General features: G+C 43.6%; 2 non-coding genes across 2 annotated transcripts; both read right to left on the bottom strand.

Annotated features, from left to right (window-relative positions):
* Positions 1-7,407: 7,407 nt before the first annotated feature.
* On the bottom strand, positions 7,408-7,621 carry LOC116578649. Its single transcript, XR_004281013.1, has one exon. It is a non-coding gene; the product is annotated as a small nucleolar RNA U3 (small nucleolar RNA).
* A 10,548-nt stretch (positions 7,622-18,169) lies between these two features.
* LOC116578648 lies at positions 18,170-18,387 on the bottom strand. The gene has a single exon (XR_004281012.1). It is a non-coding gene; the product is annotated as a small nucleolar RNA U3 (small nucleolar RNA).
* Between the last annotated feature and the right edge of the window lie 340 nt (positions 18,388-18,727).

The raw sequence follows: 18,727 nt of genomic DNA, 5'->3' as shown, positions 1-18,727 counted from the left end.
AGAGCATAATGTTAAGCTAAATAAGTTAGTCAGAAAAAGACAACTACCGTATGATTTCACTCACATGTAGAATTAGATTTGCCAACTTTTTGCAGCTCCTGTCAAATGTCTCTTATTTATTTATTTATGATTTTATTTACTTGACAGAGGGACACACAGGGAGAGAGAGAGAACACAAGCAGGAAGAGTGGGAAAGGGAAAAGCGGGCTTCCAACCAAGCAGAGAGTGGACTCGATCCCAGGACCCTGGGAATCATGACCCGAGCTGAAGGCAGAAGCTTAACTTACTGAGCCACCCAGGCACCCCAGATGTCTGCTTTTTAAAGGAAAGATTTTTCAGCCTTTGAGCCTGAGACTTTCAGCTCCCAGGAACTGTGACTACCCTTCTCATTTCTCAAAACAGCAGAAACTCCTGGGTCCTCTTTCACAGATGTTAACAGTGGAGGTGCTACACCAAAGCATTCGGCTCTGTACCATAGGACCTGTCAGCAAGAGAACCCTGGAGCTGTGGACAAAGTACAATGGTGCCGAGTTTGGGTGTAAATGGTTTTACCTGGAAATGACCAAATATTTAACTGGGTATGTGATTATGCTCAGATTCATCTGAGCATCTGTTGGAGTATGTAAAAATAAAGATGGAAAAGGAATGGAAATACTGTCAGTAGGAATACATCTTTAATTCTTATCCCTCCCTCTCTTCTTTCATTCACTCAACAGTGAAAAACAACAACAACAACAACAACAAAAACCTCTGTGGTGTCTGGGGCTCAGGTGATTAAGCAAACAACTCTTTAAAATAAAAAGGGGGGGCGCCTGGGTGGCTCAGTGGGTTAAGCCTCTGCCTTCGGCTCAGGTCATGATCTCAGGGTCCTGGGATCGAGCCTCGCATCAGGCTCTCTGCTCAGCGGGGAGCCTGCTTCCTCCTCTCTCTCTCTCTCTGCCTGCCTCTCTGTCTACTTGTGATATCTCTCTGTCAAATAAATAAATAAAATCTTTAAAAAAAAAAAAAAAAAGAGTTTATTTGACAGAGATAGAAAGTACAAGCAGGGATATCCTGGTAGTCCCAGGATTGAGTCCAGCATGGTGGCTCCCAGCGCAGCGGGGAGTCTGCTTCTCCCTCTGTCCTTCTCCCCTACTCACACACTAGTGCTCTCTCTAGTGCATGCACACTCTCTCTCTCTCTCAAATGGATAGATAGATAGATAGATAAATAAAATCTTTTAAAAATTAAGGGCCATGCTTAATTAACATAATACTGAATGACAGCCAGTCACAGTCCGCCTCTTTATTTATTTATTTATTCATTTTTAAAGATTTTATTTATTTATTTGACAAACAGAGATCACAAGTAGGCAGAGAGGCAGGCAGAGAGAGGAGGAAGCAGGTTTCCTGTGAGCGGAGACCCCGCATGGTGCTCAATCCTATGATCTTGAGATCATGACCTGAGCCAAAAGCAGAGGCTTTAAACCAATGAGCCACCCAGGCACCCCAACAGCCTGCCTCTTTAAAGCCTGGGAGGCATTCCCTCCACAGATCTAGTAAAGCAGCCTCACCCCTGAAAGCAAAAGGAAATGACAGGACTTTGCTAGTAAGAAGCAAGGTGATTCTGGCGATTCACAGACCTGTACCCCTGGGGATAAAAATACATTGTATGGGGGCGCCTGGGTGGCTCAGTGGGTTAAGCCGCTGCCTTCGGCTCAGGTCATGATCTCAGGGTCCTGGGATCGAGCCTCGCATCAGGCTCTCTGCTCAGCGGGGAGCCTGCTTCCTCCTCTCTCTCTCTCTCTGCCTGCCTCTCTGTCTACTTGTGATATCTCTCTGTCAAATAAATAAATAAAATCTTTAAAAAAAAAAAAAAAAAGAGTTTATTTGACAGAGATAGAAAGTACAAGCAGGGATATCCTGGTAGTCCCAGGATTGAGTCCAGCATGGTGGCTCCCAGCGCAGCGGGGAGTCTGCTTCTCCCTCTGTCCTTCTCCCCTACTCACACACTAGTGCTCTCTCTAGTGCATGCACACTCTCTCTCTCTCTCAAATGGATAGATAGATAGATAGATAAATAAAATCTTTTAAAAATTAAGGGCCATGCTTAATTAACATAATACTGAATGACAGCCAGTCACAGTCCGCCTCTTTATTTATTTATTTATTCATTTTTAAAGATTTTATTTATTTATTTGACAAACAGAGATCACAAGTAGGCAGAGAGGCAGGCAGAGAGAGGAGGAAGCAGGTTTCCTGTGAGCGGAGACCCCGCATGGTGCTCAATCCTATGATCTTGAGATCATGACCTGAGCCAAAAGCAGAGGCTTTAAACCAATGAGCCACCCAGGCACCCCAACAGCCTGCCTCTTTAAAGCCTGGGAGGCATTCCCTCCACAGATCTAGTAAAGCAGCCTCACCCCTGAAAGCAAAAGGAAATGACAGGACTTTGCTAGTAAGAAGCAAGGTGATTCTGGCGATTCACAGACCTGTACCCCTGGGGATAAAAATACATTGTATGGGGGCGCCTGGGTGGCTCAGTGGGTTAAGCCGCTGCCTTCGGCTCAGGTCATGATCTCAGGGTCCTGGCATCGAGTCCCGCGTCGGGCTCTCTGCTCAGCAGGGAGCCTGCTTCCTCCCCTCTCTCTCTCTGCCTGCCTCTCTGCCTACTTGTGATCTCTCTCTGTCAAATAAATAAATAAAATCTTTAAAAAAAATACATTATATGTTTATTTAAAAAAATAAAAAATAAAAAAATAAAGATTTAAAAAAAGAAAAAGAAGAAGCAAGGTGATTCAAGAGATCAGTAAACAATAGCAGTTGCATGAAATCACAGTCCTAAGAGCTTGACTTTCAAATGCTGGTAAATTACAGACAGGGTACCATGACTGTGGCAGGAAGGGGAACCTGGTGGCTGAGAACCAATGCTGAAAAACAAAGCCTTTGGGGTTTGGGGTTAGTGCAGTTTTCTGCACTACCTATTCACACTTTTTGAGTATGTATGTAAGTATGTATTTTTTGAGTAAGTTCAGTGCCCAACATGGGTTTGAAACTGGCAACCCTGAGATTAAGAGTTGCTCTACTGACTCCCCCAGCCAGTTACCTCACCTTTTGAGTTTCTAAAATAAAATTAGTTTGGTGGAACTGACATTATTAATTTGAAAGAGGACTTTGCCTGCCTCCATTTTACCTCAAACTTTTTTTTTTTTTTTTAAAGATTTTACTTTTAAGTAATCTCCCCATCCAATGAAGGGCTCAAACTTACAGCCCAGAGAAGAGTCACTGGCTCTACTGCCTGAGCCAACCCAGGTGCCCATGACTTCAAACTTTCCAAATAAGGTTTTTGTTCCAGTTTATCTCTTAACTCGGGCAAAAAGACCCTGCAGAAAAAAACATAACTTGTTGGGAACCAAAACTACTCCCTCAAGCAACCATGATTGCCCTGAGCCAACAAGACCCACCCGGGATTGACTCCAGGACAGTGATCCTTTTAACCTTCACTGGCTGTCTGGATGTACCCACCACCCACCTTTGCCCTCCATTTTCTTTATATAAACCTGGAAGTATTTGGGGGCATTTTGGAGATCATAGACACTAGTCTTTGACACTAGTTTGCTGTCTTCCCAATGATGACTTCACTGAAATAAATTCCTTTCTTATTCTACCACCACTTGTTTCTCTGCCTTTGGGAACCCCAGAGCCAGGTATTCCTGCACCCCTTATGTGTCTGCTATAACTTTAGTGCCAACTCTTAACACTATTAGCTACTATGTAGTGAGGGCTTTCCAGGTAGCAGGCATCATTCTAAGTGCCTTACATATTAGATAAACGCAGTTGTTAGTTGTCCTAGTTTTATGGATGGAGAAACTAAGACACAGATTACGTAACTTGCCAAAAGTCACACAGCTGTTAAATAGCAGAGCTGGGGGGCGCCTGGGTGGCTCAGCGGGTTAAGCCGCTGCCTTCGGCTCAGGTCATGATCTCAGGGTCCTGGGATCGAGTCCCATATCGGGCTCTCTGCTCAGCAGGGAGCCTGCTTCCCTCTCTCTCTCTCTCTCTGCCTGCCTCTCTCTCTGTCAAATAAATAAATAAAATCTTTAAAAAAAATAAAAAAAAATTTAAAAAAAAAATAGCAGAGCTGGTAAGTCACCTTCACCTTTATCCCGCTTTGTTATGTTCTAAAATACTATTCCAGGTACTGAGCATACAGAGGTATGGAGGTGAGTAAAGGTTCCTACTCTCACTCTGAGTTTACATTCTAGTGAGGGAGAGAGACGACAGCAACAAATACCCAAGACAATGTTAGATAATGAGTCATGCCAAGGATTTTAAATGCTGTAACTGAGAGAGATTGGTGTCTACTTTAGATTTGGGTGGTCAAAGAAGTCCCTCTTTGGAGGTTACATTTACACAGAGAAAACAATTAATGCAAAGATTCAAAGAAGGAAACAAAGTAGTATATTCCAGCAACTTGAAAACAGCTAGAGAGCTGTTCAGGGTATGAGTATCAGGGTATGAGGGAGAGGTGAGATGCAGGCAGGGGCCAGATATCTGAGGGTTTTCTAGGCAAGGTTGAGGTCAGGGGAGTCTGGATTTTAAGTGTGAAGGGAAGCCACCAATAGGTTTAAAGCTGTGAGGACCAGTTTTGAGGCCACTGCCTCAGGTGTCTTTGGGATAGATCATGGTGGTTTGCATTTGGGTGTATGTAGCAAGAAAGGAGAAACTTGGGCTGTTATGGAAGACGAGTCAATAGGATACACTGATGGACTTGGTGAGGGCGGGTGAGGGAAAGAGGATTCAAAGGTGATAAGCTGGTTTGTGCCTGGGAAAAAACCCTGGTGGATCGAGTTGCTAATAGGGAAGACTATGGAAGAGACAGGGAGTTCTCATTCAAGGGAAGGACTTTTTCAGAATGAGGGAAAGAAGCAGTCAACCACTATACTTGCTTTATTTAATTGGACACTTACAACAATCCCATGTGTTGATGCTATTATTACTACATGCTACCTACGTTAGAGGAACAGACTTAAGAAATTTCTCCAGGGGGCGCCTGGGTGGCTCAGTGGGTTAAGCATCTGCCTTAGGCTCAGGTCATGATCTCAGGATCCTGGGATCAAGCCCTCCATTCAGCTCTCTGCTCAGCAGGGAGCCTGCTTCCCCCTCTCTCTGCCTGCCTCTTGACTACTTGTGATCTCTCTCTGTGTCAAAAAAATAAATAAAATTTTTAAAAAAGAAAAAAAAGAAAAAAAGAAAAGAAATTTCACCAGAACTCACAGCTAATAAATAGCAGACCAAGGTGTCAACTCTAGAGCATACACTTCCCTTACAGCCCCCAACCTTTAAAGATGACCAATAACGAAAGTGAAAGCTTGGCCACTGTAGATCCCAAAGGAGAAAATCAAGGAGGAAATACATGGTACATAGCTAGTGTGGAAGAAAGAGAAATTAACTATGATCTGGGAAGGTACTTCTGAGACCAGGAAGCAATCTCAAAGCTTCAACAGCAGGGAAGGAAAGAAGGCACGCTCTCAGCACTTTCAGGAGATACGACATTCTTTTTTTCTTTTTCTTTTCCTTTTTTCCCCCCTTTCTTTCTTTCCTTCTTTCTTTTAATTCTTTTCTTTCTATTTCTTTTAGGTTTAAGTAATCTCTACAGCCAACATGGGCTCGAATTCATAACTCTGAGATTGAAGGTTGCATGCTCTATTGACCCAGTCAGCCCAGCACCCCTCATTCCTTTCTTCTCATCTCTCCTACCCTTCCTCACCAGCCTCCCTCAGCAAAGATTTTGCCTCACACTGGGCACAGAGCTAGAAGCTATCATTTGAAAAACCCTCATTATGGTCTCATTACACAGATGAACTGCCTACCTTTGTACTCCCCGTCAACTCTGGCCAACTCAAAAGTCCTGACCCTGGAAACCACTCTCTCCTAAATCTCAGTTTCTCCTGCTCTATCCAGTCCTTCCATCTGCTCTCAGACTTGTTCTCCCACCTTTATTTTCTTTTTTAAATATTTATTTATTTGAGAGAGGAGAGCGAGTGCATGGGGGGTGGGGAGGGAGAATCAGACTCCCCACTAAGCAGGGAGTCCAAGGCAGGGCTCTATCCCAGGACCCTAGGATCACGACCTGAGCCTAAGGCAGATGCTCAATGGACTGAGCCACCCAAGTGCCTCATGTTCCCCCATCTTTAATTCTCCCATGTCCCTATCTACAACCCACATCCTACATCTCCTCCCCCCTCCAATGCATATCCGCCTCTATACTTTCCATCACAGCTTGATCTTCTGGGAACTCTCTCCACTCAGTGGCAAGCCCTCACATCCCTTCATTGATCAGCCCATCCCAAACCAGTTTCTGTATCTACCACAAGACCAATAAAGTCACCACTAAATGCCATGGATACCGTTCTAGCTCTATCTTAATCTCTCATATGCTTTCTGCACATTTCTCTATCCCACTTTCCTTCCTTGGCTTTGATCAAGCATATTCATCTGGTTTCCATCGTACCTGTTTGGCTCTCCCTTCTCAGTCTGCTTTGGGAGTTCTGTCTGTGAAAGGTCAGAAATTTCTCCTAAATGTGCCCTAAACTTAATTCTACCATCACTTCCCACCACATTGCCCTATGTAATTCAGTTACTCCTCCATTCTCCCCATCTTAACATAAGGAACCATTTGCTCAAGCCATGAAACCTGACAATTATCCCTCCCTCATACTGAATCAATCCCCCAAATCCTGCCAATATGAAATTTCTTTCAAATCTAGTCAGCTTCTCTTTCTTCATCACCATCAGGACCTTCCCTACTGTCTAGATGAATGCAGTAGGTGCCCAACCAGGCCCTACACTTGCCACCTCAACCCTGCCCTCCAATCTAACTGCCACAGAGCTGTTAGTAACCTTAAACCACAAAGCAGATCAAAGCCATTCCCCCACACACATTTTTTTTAAAGTTTTTATTTATGTACTTGACAGAGCATACCCCCAACAAGCAGGGTATTTATGTACTTGACAGAGCATACCCCCAACAAGCAGGGGGAGCGGCAGGCAGAGGGAGAAAAAGCATGCTCCCACCTAAGCAAGGAGTCCCACAGGGTACTCAATCCCGGGACTGGGATCAAGACTTGAGCTGAAAACACTCATCGTACTGAACCACCCAAGTGCCTCCACTATCCTTTCAATAGGCAGCCCACCACTCTTACCTAAACAAAACTATGCCCAGCTCCCCACCCAAATATTACAAGTCACTTCTTCTCTTATTTTTAAGAGTAAGAACTAAAAAGGAAGTAACCGAACAAAAAAGAAAAACTAGAAACTAAGAAATCCCACAACACGGCCCCCAAATAACCATTTGCCCATACAGATAGTATTAGCATCAAGCCAAACCCCGGTTCTACCTCTTTTTGTCAACAAGAAGGCCTACCAAAACCACTCAGACGGCATTCCTTCCCTCTAACCTCTGCAAAGCAGAGGAAGAACGATCATCAATGATCAAGAGCTGCTGCATACACAACAACCAAGATCAGCTTCACGCTCAGAAAGGAACACTACACCTCCTCCTCGTGGTTTTGGGTACACTACAAATTCAGAGAAACTTCTCTAGTAACAAACTATAGAAATGATCCCTGAAAGTATAGTCTTAAGTTCAAGACGCTGGCCTCGGCTAGGTCTATGGCAGCCGCACACTTCTCCTTGAGGGCGACGTTTTCCCCACGTTCTTCCATTTTAGAAATATCACATAAACATATTTTCAAAGTATTTTTTTATACACCACCTTTTAAAACACTCTGAATACTCTTAAGAGTCTTTTTTTCTTAAAGAAAACTAAGCTTTCTTCTTCCTAATTAGCCTATTACGGACCGACAGCCAATGAGAAGCTTGTCTTTCTGCCGCTAACACTTCCGGACTACTTTAAGATAAGGGTGCGCTAGGGGGCGCCAATTAATCCGACGTCTCATGGATTACACTCCCCGCCTTCGGCTGAGATAGATAGATAGATACATTTCTTTCTTTTCTTTCTTTCTTTCCTTCTTTCTTCCTTCCTTCCTTCCTTCTTCCTTCATTCTTCTTTCTTCCTTTCTTTTTTCTTCCTTACTTCTTTCTTTTCTTTTCTTTTTTTTTTTTTTTAAGATTTGGGTTTTCAAGACAGTGTATCCAGGTGTAGAGAGCAAAATGGAGTCTCTCATATCAAGCAGGAGCCTGTGTCAAGCAATGACACAAGCAGTTAAGGTATTGCAGCTAGAAAATATTGCTCAGACCAATCTCAGCTGACACCCCAGAACTGATAACAACTAGAACCAGAGGAGGTCTGCAGAGACCCAAAACTGATTAAATCCCTTTAACAAGGAAGAATTTTGGTAGGAGACAGTCAGACTCTTCAGACCTGACACCCCTATGTCTGACCACTTGAAAAAGGCAACTGCCCCCAAAAGGTCTGCCGGGTTGATCTCCAAACACAACAGAGATCTTTCACTGTTTGAACATCAGAAGCAGTAAGTGCCCAGCGCTGACCAGGACCAGATGGAGGCCTTATCTCTACTGCACAACCATGGACTGACTTTGCGTTTGGACTAGCGCATGGACTAACTTTCTGCACCCTTCTGGATATCTTGTGTGTTGTGGGGCTTGTATTCTGTCCTGTCTGTGTGCTGTATAAGAAGCCAAGCTTAGGGGCGCCTAAGTGGCTCAGTGGGTTAAAGCCTCTGCCTTTGGCTCAGGTCATGATCTCAGGGTCCTGGGATCCAACCTGCATCCGGCTCTCTGCTCAAGCAGGAAGCCTGCTTCCTCCTTCTCTCTGCCTGCCTCTCTGCCTACTTGTGATCTCTGTCTGTCAAATAAATAAATTAAATAAAAATCTTAAAAAAAAAAAAAAGCAGCCAAGCTTAATCCCATGGTGAACTGTCTTTGAGTTTGGAATCCTGAAAAGCTTTATAATTTTGATTTAACTTTGCTTTATGATTGAATAAAGCTGACGCTGTGGAAAGAAACAACTTGTGTGTGTGCCTTCATAGCGTGCTCATGAAACCAAGCCAGTCTTTTTTTTGTTTTTTTTTTAAAGATTTTATTTATTTATTTGACAGACAGAGATCACAAGTAGGCAGAGAGGCAGGCAGAGAGAGAGGAGGAAGCAGGCTCCCTGCTGAGCAGAGAGCCTGATGCGGGGCTCAATCCCAGGACCCCAGGATCATGACCTGAGCCGAAGGCAGAGGCTTTAACCCACTGAGCCACCCAGGCGCCCCAACCAAGCCAGTCTTAAATGGGGGAATCTGGAAATTTATTTTGACAGGTGGGGATACTCACCACTATACTAACGAGGAATCGCACTGGAAATTTATTTTGAAAAGCAATTTTCTCCTTCATTTTTTAAAAGATTTTATTTATTTATTTGAGAGAGAATGGTGGGGAGGAGCTGAGGGAGAGAGAAAAGCAGACTCCTCGCTGAGCAGGAAACCCGACAAGGGGCTGAGTCCCAGGACCCTGAGATCAGACCTGAGCCGAAGGCAGATGCTTAACTGACTGAGCTACCCAGGCACCCCCCTTTATTTTTTAATTAGGAAAAAAATAACAAGTATAGTGTGCTTACTTTGGGGATTTGGGGTGTTGGGGGTCTATTTTAATTGGTATTTATGTATATATTCATATTATTTATAATTTTTGAATCTTAAATTTTATCACCTTTATTTTAAATATTATCAGGCCTATCTAAACAGAGACCACAACTTTTTCAGTTTTCTTCTTGGTGCTGCTCAGTATCAAAATAAATAAAATTCAATCTAAATAAGTCTTATTATTATTTGTTTAAATAACTTGCCAGGTGATTCTGACAGGTTGCACACCTTTACCCACCCACCCCCATCAAAAAATGGACTTAAATGTGATTTCTCTCATTAATTAAAAAAGAGACAAATAAAAAAAAGAAACAAAACCCAAAAACTCTTATCATTTCTCCAATACGTTAATATGTTCCAGGCCTTCTACTAAACCCTTTACATAGATCACCCCCATTTAATCTTAGAACTAACCCTCAGAGTCTGAGGAAACGGAAACTTAGAATGTTAAGTGGCTCACCCATGCCACAAGGCTGTCTCCTGCTGCCTTAAGCACTGACATTCCACCTTTCTGTATCTTGTAAGTTCTTGTCTTCTCCCATGTAACCCACAAAAGAGGTTCTTTGTGTTTTGCCCAAGTCTAGAACTAGGTAAAACTTAATAAACTGACCTGACTAAAGTAAACCCATAAGTAAAGAAGTAGGCAGTAGAAGTACAGGGTGTGTGTGGGGGGGGGGGGGTTGCAGAAGTCGCCAAGGAAGAAAAGGGGGAATAGGGGTGCGCTGTCTGAGGAGCAGTGAGAAATAATTTAGGCATTTCTTACAAATGCTAAGAAAGGTTGACTGGGGATGAACTTTTTTTTTCTTTTTCTTTTTTAGATTTTATCCATTTATCTGACAGAGAGGGAACCAAGCAGGGGGAGTGGGAGAGGAAGAAGCAGGCTTCCCAAAGAGCAGGGAGCCTGATGTGGGGCTCGATCCCAGAACCGCAGGATCATGACCTGAGCTGAATGCAGACCCTCGATGACTGAGCCACCCAGGCGTCCCCAGGCATGAACTTCCTATTGATGGGAGTCAACTTAGCAATCAGAGGTGCTATGAAGAGGAAAAGGCTATGAATACAGCCTGTGTCCTGACTGGAAGATCTTTTGGCCATTTCCTGACAGACAACCACCATGTATTTTGCCTACTGAATAGCACTCAGCAACTCTGTGACAGATCAAAAAGAAAATGAGACCAAAACTCCTTTCATCAAGATTACTAACAGAGCGAGTCATCAACTTGGTACTCAGTGACAAGCTAGGCTTCCCTAAAGGAACCCGAGATCTTACCCTGCATAACTTACACCCATGTGATATATACACACATACAGAAACACCCTACTTCTGAGCACCAAAAAGAGAGCGGCATAAAGGTTGGGGGAGGGGAGGAGAACGTGATCCTTAACTATAAAATGTTGAAATAAGGAATTGGACTAACTAACCTGCTTTGAAAGTCCCTTCTAGGTCTGATATTCTTTTTTAAAGATTTTATTTATTTATTTGATAGCACAAGTATGAAGAGCAGCAGGCAGAGGGAGAGGGAGAAGCAGAATCCCCGCCGAGCAGGGAGCCCCATGCGGGCCTCGATCCCAGGACCCTGGGATCTTGACCTGAGCCAAAGGCTGGTGCTTAACTGACTGAGTCACCAAGGTGCCCCCTAACTCTGATATTCTCAGATTGCCTTATTCATTTTTTCTTAACACTTCTATGAGGAGGCCAGATCTGAGCTACACATCTACCTACCTGACATCTAGTTGACTCACATCTTGAATTGAATGTCTCAGAAACACCTTGAATTCAACATGTCCAAGCTAGTCCTGCCTGCTCCCTAAAACTAGGCCTCTTCCAGTTTCCTACCTTGGTGTTGGTACCACTGCCCACAAACCGGTCCAGGAGCACAAAACAAGGGTTAGCTCTGACACCTTCCTTCACGCCAGCCTGTCATAAGGCTGATAAGTTATCTCCCACATACCTTTCAAACCCCTCCGCTGTTCTTCACCTCTACTTGGCTGGCCGAAGATCTTCTTTCAGCTGGACAGAGCTTAACCTACACTCATCATTGCCCTTCTCCAATCCATTTCCCAAGCAATGGCCTGGTTCCCTTTCAAATCCTTTTTTTTTTTTTTAATGTTTTATTTATTTAAGTAATCTCTATACCTTACATGGGGCTCAAACTCATGACCCTTAGATCAAGATTTGCCTGCTCCTCCAAATGACCCAGCCAGGTGCCCAAGGAAGGGGTCTTTCGTTTTCTTTACGTTTTTTTTTTTTGTAATTTCCACACCCAAAGCAGGGCTTAAACTCAAACTCAAACTCATGGTCCTGAGATCAAGTCATGTGCTCTTCTGACTGAGCCAACCAGGTGCCCTCCTTTTCAAACTTTAAATCGAATTATGTCAACTCTGAGAAGCAATTCTCCATGTCTCTCAGATTTTTGTATATCAGCTTTTCTTCTGGAGTATCTACTCCAGGATGTCTGTATCATGAACAGACTTGGGAGCTAGAGACAGTGTCTACCTCCAGAGTAAAGAGCACGTTTGTTTCCCAGCCAAAACAATAAAGAATATTTCTCCCCCTGGGAACAATGTCAGGCAGGTTGTATGCCCATTATAAAAGACAGTTTCATGCTCTTGGCTTTCCAAAGCCTGTCTTCTGTCATGCAGCCTATGTTGTATACAGGCATACTTGGCCTTCTTTGTATCACTCTCTGGGAACTGGGGCTCCAGTACAAAAATTGTACTGAGCAATACTGCTATTGCTGGGAATAATAAATTGCCCTTTATCTCTGACCCAGGAATCTAGTATCCTGTGCCACCATCCACAAAACTGTGACAGGCTAACTTGATAGCTTGCAAATATAGTAGAACCTCAGATCTTGACGGTTACTTCACACACTTTCCTCTACCTTGCTGAAAATAGTTCACTGGCATCTCACTGCTCTCAGAAGGAAGGTGAAACACCTCACAATGGTTTCTAAAGCCCTATCTCAGCTCCCCTCTTGTCTCTCCAATCTCATGCTTTAGCTCACACTTCCAGTTCTCACTGTCCCACACTCACCCTCTTTCTTGGAGTCTCTTATTTGTTATGCTTCTACCAAAGAAGATCTTCCCACCTGTTGTTACCTTTGCTAGAAATACACTTCCTTGCCCTCTTTCCCCAGTTAAGCTATGATACTGTGATATAATAAGAAATATGTATTTTGGGGGCACCTGGGTGGCTCAGTCAGTTAAGCAACTGCCTTTGTTTCAGGTCATGGTCCCAGGGTCCTGGGATCAAACCCACATGGGGCTCCCTGCTCAGTGGGGAGCCTGCTTTTCCCTCTCCCTTTGCCTGCCACTCCCCCTGCTGTGCACACACACTCTCTCTCTCTGTCAAATACATAAAAAAAAAAAAAAGAAAGAAAAGGAAAGGAAATATGTATTTTGGTCTTCAACCTGACTCCTGACCAGAGCTCCTAAAACTTTTGTAATTTCCTAAATAATAACAGTGTTAGGAGCATGTTTTGTTTTATTATTTGTCTTTGATCCTGGTTCCTGACATATTTCCTGGGTGATAGAAGCATCTTTTGTTCTAATTAGACTGCTCTTGGTGAGATTTAGGATGGAAGTTGGTTACCAGAAAGAAAAATCCAAGCTTGGAAATTTGAGGGGTGCCTAAGTGGCTCAGTCAAGTTAAGCGTCCAACTCATAATTTCAGCTCAGGTCATGATCTCAGGGTTATGCGATAGAGCCCCAAGCCAGACTCTGCACTGGGTATGGAGTCTATTTAAGATTCTCTCTTTCCAGGGACGCCTGGGTGGCTCAGTTGGTTAAGCAGCTGCCTTCGGCTCAGGTCATGATCCCAGTGTCCTGGGTTCGAGTCCCACATCGGGCTCCTTGCTCGGCAGGGAGACTGCTTCTCCCTCTGCCTCTGCCTGCCATTCTGTCTACCTGTGCTCACTCTCTCTCCCTCTCTCTCTCTGACAAATAAATAAAATCTTAAAAAAAAAAAAAAAAAAGATTCTCTCTTTCCAGGGCGCCTAGATGGTTCAGTGGGTTAAGCCTCTGCCTTCAGCTCAGGTCATGATCCCAGGGTCCTGGGATGGAGCCCCGCCTCCAGCTCTCTGCTTAGCAGGGAACCTGCTTCCTCCTCTCTCTCTCTCTCTGTCTCTGCCTGCCTCTCTGCCTACTTGTGATCTCTGTCAAATAAGTAAATAAAATCTTAAAAAAAAAAAAAAAGAAAGAAAGAAGAAAAAAAAAAGCAGCTTGAAACTTTGAGCCCTACCCCATTCTCTGGGGAGGAGGAAGGAGCTAGATGTGGGGGTAATGATCTGTCATGTGTAAGTGATGAAGCCTCCAGAAAAATTCCTGAAGTATGAGTTTGGAGAGCTGCTGGGTTGGTGAACACATGAAGGTGCTGGGGAGAGTGGCACACTTGGACTGGGAATGTAAGCTTCACACACCCTCCCCATACCTTGTCCTGTGCTTCTCTTCCTCTGGCTGTTCCTGAGTTCTATCCTTTTACAGTAAACTGGTGATCTAATAAGTAAACTGTTTTCTTGAGTTCTATGAACTGTTCTAGCTAATTAGCAAGCCCAAGCAATGAGTTGTGGAAACCTCTGACTTATAGTCAAGTCAGACAAAGTTTTGTGTAACCTGAAGACCCACTACTTAGGTCTGGTGTCCACGGTGTTGGGCAGAGTCAGTCTTGGGAAACCCAAGTACTTAAACTGTGGGATTTGATGCTATCTCCAGGAAGACAACATCAGAATTTAATCAATTTGTAAGACACTCACCTGGTGTTGGAGAATTGCTCAGTGTGGGGGGAAAAAAACCCACATCTGATGTCAGAAGTATGGTGAGAGTAAAGAAAAAAATAAGAGTTTTCCCTTTTTGGGTGCCTGGGTGGCTCAGTCGTTAAGTATCTGCCTTCAGCTCAGGTCATGATCCCAGGATCCTGGGATTGAGCCTGGCCCCACTGAGCAGGGAAGCCTGCTTCTCCCTCTCCAACTCCCCCTGCTTGTGTTCCCTCTCTCTCTGTGTCTCTCTCTAGCAAATAAATAGATAAAATCTTTAAAAAAAAAAAAAAAAGCTTTCCCTTTCATCACTAATTTTTAAATTTTTAGATCTTGGGGAGTCTTCCTTTCTGATTCCTACACAGCTAGTACCCTTGCAGCAGTTATGATTTTCTTTTTCTTCGGGTGATTTTGCTACCCTATGTTCTACCTCTAGATGGTGAGAGGAGGGACTCTTACTCAGTAACCATTGAGTCTCCAGCCTTTAGCATTGCACATGGCTAGGAATGTGCTCACTAAACACAAACCTATATGAGGTCACGAAAAAGTAAATGAATACTAAAAGTAGAAGAATAAATAAAGACTTGTGTTTCAGGAGAGGAAGAGAAATGGAACACTTTTAAATATATTGAAGAAGAAACTTTAGCTTAGAATACTGTTAAAGAGGGGCACCTGGTTGGCTCGGATGGTTAAGTGACTGACTCTTGATCTCAGCTCAGGTCTGAATCTTACAGTCTTGAGATCAAGCCCTGTGTTGGGCTGCACACTGGGCAAGGAGCCTAGTAAAAACAACAAACAAACAAACAAACAAAAACGAACGAACAAACAAAAAACTTTAAAGAACAGAGGAATAACCCCAAATACCCAAATTGTGTTCCAGGCTCTGAAAGGCCCCAGGACACTAACCAGTTCTTAGCATTTCCATCAGGTCAGAAAATTAAAAAAAAAATTTTTTTTTAAAGGACACTTTAAAAAATAAAAGGTAATTCCTGATTAGGCCTCTATTGAGGAAAGGAAACCCACACACACTTTGTTTATTGGGGAGATGGTTTAATGTGGCTACTCCCTCAGAAAAATCAGCAAACAAACTTTGCAAGCCAGCCCCTTCACAGAATGACTGATTTCCAGGGAGTGACATTAGATGTCATTTCTTTAAGAGCTCTGGATCCCAGAGTAGGAGGGAAGTTAGTGTCAGGTTTGTGTTCTGGGGAACCAGTTCAGTCCTCACTTAATGGCTGTGACATCTCGGGCAAATTCCTTAACCCTGTCAAAGAAAAATGGGTTCTCTCCCCAAACTAAGCACTGGGCAAACTGTATTCTGTGCCTCTGCTTGTAGCTTGAGAAAATCACTGTTGAGAGCAGCTGGGTTAAGATCAGAACCTTTCGTTGGGGCTTTGCTTCACCACTGTTTAACAGGTTCATAACAGATTTAACTGTAGGGGAATGAAAACTTGCCATTCCAAATAACTACAGATGTAGCCTCATCATTTGTTTCTTAGGTGTATTGTGTGTATGCCCCACTAAGAAAAATCCAAAACACCAAGTCTGGTAAAGATGTGGATAAACAGGGAGTCTCATTCATTGCTGGGGATGCAAAATGGTATAGCCACTTCAGAATACAGTTTGGCAGTTCTTACAAAATTAAAAATACTCTTACCATAAATTCCAGCACTTGCATTCCTTGGGATTTACTCAAAAGGAGTTGAAAATTTATGCCACACAAAAACATGCACATGGTGGGGCGCCTGGGTGGCTCAGTGGGTTAAGCCCTTAACAAAGGTTAAGCCTTCGGCTCAGATCATGATCTCAGGTCCTGGGAACCTGCTTCCCCCTCTCTCTGCCTGCTGCTCTGCCTACTTGTGATTTCTCTCTGTCAAATAAATAAATAAATAAATAAAATCTGGAGGGGGAAAAAAAAAAAAAAACCTGTACATGAGTGATGCCTGTGTGACTCAGTAGGTTAAGCGTCTGCCTTTGGCTCACTTCAGGATCCCAGGGTCCTCGGGTCAAGTCCTGCATCAGTCTCCTTGCTCAGTGTGGAACCTGCTTCTCCCTCTGCCTGCCACTCCCCCTGCTTGTGCTCACTCTATGACAAAGAAATAACATCTTAAAAAAAAAAAAAGAAAAAACTGCACAGGAGGGGCATCTGGGTGGCTCAGTAGGTTAAGCCTCTGCCTTCGGCTCAGGTCATGATCTCAGGGTCTTGGGATCAAGCCCCTCATCAGGCTCTCTGCTCAGCAGAGAGCCTGCTTTCCCCTCTCCCTCCCTCTGCCTGCCTGTCTGCCTACTTGTGATCTCTCTCTGTCAAATAAATAAAATCTTTATAAAAACTGCACATGATATTTATATCACCTTTATTCATAATTGCCAGAACTTGGAAGCAACCAAGATGCTCTTCAATAGATGATGGATAAACTGTGGTACATCCAGACAATAAATATTATTCAGCAATAAAAATGAATGAGCTATGAAGCCAACAAATGACACAAAGGAACTTTAAATGCATGTTGCTAAAAGAAAGAAGCCACTCTGGAAAGGCTACATTCTTTGGTTTCAACTAAATGATATTTTGGAAAAGACAAAAACATAGAGACAATAAAAAAAAAAAATCAGTGGCTGCCAGGGTTCACATAAAGGGATAAACAGGAGGAGGATAAAAGATTTTTATGGCAGTGAAATTATTCTGTATGATACTTAATGGTGGAAATAACATACATCTGTCAAAATCCAAAGAACTATATAACACAAAGAGTGAATCCTTTAACACACAAAGAGTGAAAGCTCACTATAAACTTCAGTTAATAATGAAAAAACTGGGGACGCCTGGGTGGCTCAGTTGGTTAAGCAGCTGCCTTCGGCTCAGGTCATGATCCCAGCGTCCTAGGATCGAGTCCCACATCCGGCTCCTTGCTCCGCAGGGAGCCTGCTTCTCCCTCTGACTCTGCCTGCCACTCTGCCTGTGCTCGCTCTTGCTCTCTCTCTCTCTGACAAATGAATAAATAAAATCTTTAAAAAAAAATAATGAAAAAACTGAACTAGTGTAAACTCTGAACTTTAGCTCAACATTCACTAAAAAAAAAACCAAACCATGTGTTAAAACTATACATTTATTACGTGTGTGTGTGTGTGTGTGTATTAAACCTGTGGTTTCACGGGGCGCCTGGGTGGCTCAGTGGGTTAAAGCCTCTGCCTTCGGCTCAGGTTATGATCCCAGGGTCCTGGGATCGAGCCTCTCACATTGGGCTCTCTGCTCGGCGGGGGCCTGCTTCCCCCCTCCTCTCTGCCTGCCTCTGATCTCGCTCTGTCAAATAAATAAAATCTGGAAAGAAAGACAGAAAGACAAAGAAAAGAAAAAAAACGAAACTTAAACCGGGATGCTTGCAAGGTTCAGTGGGTTAAGCCGCTGCCTTCGGCTCAGGTCATGATCTCAGGGTCCTGGGATCGAGTCCCGCATCGGGCTCTCTGCTCAGCAGGGAGCCTGCTTCCCTCTCTCTCTCTCTCAGGCTGCCTCTCCGTCTACTTGTGATTTCTCTCTGTCAAATTAATAAATAAAAGCTTTAAAAAAAAAAAAATAGAGGCACCTGGATGGCTTAGTTGGACCGCTACTTTCGGTTCGGGTCTTGACCCTAGGGGTCCGGAGATCAAGATGGACTCGGCTCAATGAGCCACAAGTTACCACTCTACCCACGCTTTCTCTATCTGAGAGATCAATGATTTTTTAAGAAATTAGAATCAACACCAGCAACTAAACAGAGAAAACAACCTGTAAAAATACCTAAGAAGACGTGAACTAGATAAAAAACCACTCACTTCATAAGTGGAGACAAACCACTCAGACGGCACCCTTTCCCTCTTACCTTTCTAACTAAAAAGGCAGAACGATCATCAATGACAAAAGGCAGTTGAAAGAAAAACAACACCCAAAGTCAACTTCACGCTCAGGAAAGGATACTATGTCTCTTCCTCGTAGTTTTGGGTACTCTACACATTCAGAGAAACTTCTCTAGTAACAAACTATAGAAATGATCCCTGAAAGTATAGTCTTACTTTCAAAGTCACGGCCTCGATAAGTCAATGGCATCCGCACACTTTATACGCATGGTGATATTTTTGTCAACTCCTCTGCCAACTCACGCATCTTATTTTATATTTCAAGACAATTCGGTCAAATAGCAAAGTTTAAAACACCATTTTTTCGCCTGTAAATCGTCCAGCAACACTTAAATCAGTAACAAATCTTATTAGCATGCGGCTTCCTAGCAGCCAATCACACGCTGTATCCCTCTGACTCCAACGCGGAGGGATCAGTATTGCCCCGCCCACCACGCCCGGCACGACCTGGGTCTCGGTAGGGTGGCACCGGCCCACTCTAGGCTAAGAAAATG

This window comes from Mustela erminea, chromosome 18, assembly GCF_009829155.1.
Source record: "Mustela erminea isolate mMusErm1 chromosome 18, mMusErm1.Pri, whole genome shotgun sequence".
In the NCBI taxonomy this organism is placed as follows: Eukaryota; Metazoa; Chordata; class Mammalia; order Carnivora; family Mustelidae; genus Mustela; species Mustela erminea.
Note: the sequence above shows the minus strand (reverse complement) of the source record. Positions and strands in the feature narration are given on the sequence as shown.